Source organism: Psammomys obesus, unplaced genomic scaffold (genome assembly GCF_907164565.1).
Source record: "Psammomys obesus unplaced genomic scaffold, mPsaObe1.curated_primary_1811, whole genome shotgun sequence".
NCBI classification, from domain to species: Eukaryota; Metazoa; Chordata; class Mammalia; order Rodentia; family Muridae; genus Psammomys; species Psammomys obesus.
The window spans coordinates 2,995,768-2,997,101 of record NW_026596240.1 but is presented as its reverse complement, the minus strand read 5'-3'; the positions used below and the strand labels follow the sequence as shown (position 1 = coordinate 2,997,101).

General features: G+C 34.8%; 1 non-coding gene across 1 annotated transcript; it reads left to right on the top strand.

Moving 5' to 3' along the window:
- Positions 1-732: 732 nt before the first annotated feature.
- On the top strand, positions 733-836 carry LOC129668480 (U6 spliceosomal RNA). The gene has a single exon (XR_008718919.1). It is a non-coding gene; the product is annotated as a U6 spliceosomal RNA (small nuclear RNA).
- The last annotated feature ends 498 nt before the right edge of the window (positions 837-1,334 follow it).

Genomic DNA, 1,334 nt, shown 5'->3' with positions numbered 1-1,334 from the left:
AATTTAATGGCTTAAGAGTATCTTAACCATATTTTCTAGCAGAATCTCCATCTTGGGAGATGAAATCTGCTTATGAATACTGGATATTTATTTACTCAAACCATTCATTACCTCCTTCTGTCCCACATATAGTGCTCACTTGGGATCCTGATATTTCTGAGTTATCTTATTTCCTCAGACAGTGTGGCACAGAGTATTAATATGCCTATTAACCCTCTCTGTAAAAATAAAAGTGAAAATCGTGAAGAAAAGGAAATACGAGAGATGCGTATGTCACTCACTCACTACTCTTGCTTTAACTGTAAAAGAAAATTAAGGATTAAATTTTCTAGCAGAATGGGAACAAGTCAACGCTCAGTTACCAATTTCTACACTGAACCTTACTTTGGTTCAGTGCTTCAGTATGGCTTCCAACCACATATGAGAGGTTTTATAGCGATCTTCCATCCTTTGAAGGACCTCCTGAGATACATTTTCTCAAATGTAAATTCTCAAGGTAACCATAGTCATGTCACTCTCCTCTGTAACCACTTAGAATGATCATCTCTAGTAGGAGTTGAAGAACATGCTAGCTCTGCCACAGGGCATACATGATGGTACTGCACCGGGGAAAAACACCTTGAAACATGCCTACCTCAGTGTCCCTTCACATCATATTCATTACAATGTTTTTTCATAGTTCTTTTACCTTTGTGCATTTTATCACAATCTTTGTTAAAATGTATTTGCTTGATGCTCATTTTGACAGCATATACATTAAAATTGAAATGATACAGAGATCAGCCTGGTCTCTGTACTACAATAAAACATGGATTCATGACCTGTTTCATATCCTGTTGAATGGAATAAGTCAGTTATATGACTATAGGTATCATTTTTTTCTCTTATATGGATTTTAGGTGAAAACAGACTACTAGACTATAGAATGATAAGAGAGAGAGAAGGTTAAAAAGGACAATAAAGAGAGCCAATATCAGGAAATTATAGTACATGCAAATATGACAATGTCAGTGAAACTCATTTTTACAATTAGTTTATGAGAAAAAAGACACATTTTCCCACATATCATTATAATGAATTGATTTCTTACAAAATAATGGCACAGTCCTGAAGTCACAAAAGAAAATCACTTTATCTTTTCTTGGCCACAACAAAAGAATCCATGCTGAATTTTAAATAACTTTGCTTAACTTAGGAAAGCACCTTGTGCTTACTGTAAGGTACTGAGTACACAGAGATTTGTTGGAAGACAGCAGTCTGCTCGACACATACTTCTGTGTTGTTGGAGGTAATTCTTCTTAAAGTTACCTTATTTATATTTCCAGTAATATTCT